Below are 366 nucleotides of genomic sequence, written 5' to 3'. Positions count from 1 at the left end.
TTTGAAACATCACAACAAAACACCCGTATTTAACAGCATGATTTTCAATTTCGGCGTGTAGTGTCACAGAATACACAATTCACATGCAATGCATGTGAAAGTTGGGGATCAGATAGTCTCAATGATGGGTATAAAAGGTTGATCGCTGTCTGTCGATTATTCACTGTATTTGGAATATTGTTGACGAACGCAAAATGCCACGTCTAAGTGAAGCCAACCGTCATATCGCCATTGGTTTGCTTGAAGCTGGCCAGTCTCAACGTGCAGTTGCCCGACGCATGAATGTTCACCAAAGCACCATTTCACGGCTCTGGGAGAGATATCGCCGGCAGAATGCGGTAGCAGATGCCCCTCGTAATTGGCGAC

Source organism: Haliotis rubra, unplaced genomic scaffold (genome assembly GCF_003918875.1).
Source record: "Haliotis rubra isolate DU_JTF1 unplaced genomic scaffold, ASM391887v1 Scf216, whole genome shotgun sequence".
Taxonomy (NCBI): domain Eukaryota; kingdom Metazoa; phylum Mollusca; class Gastropoda; order Lepetellida; family Haliotidae; genus Haliotis; species Haliotis rubra.
Note: the sequence above shows the minus strand (reverse complement) of the source record.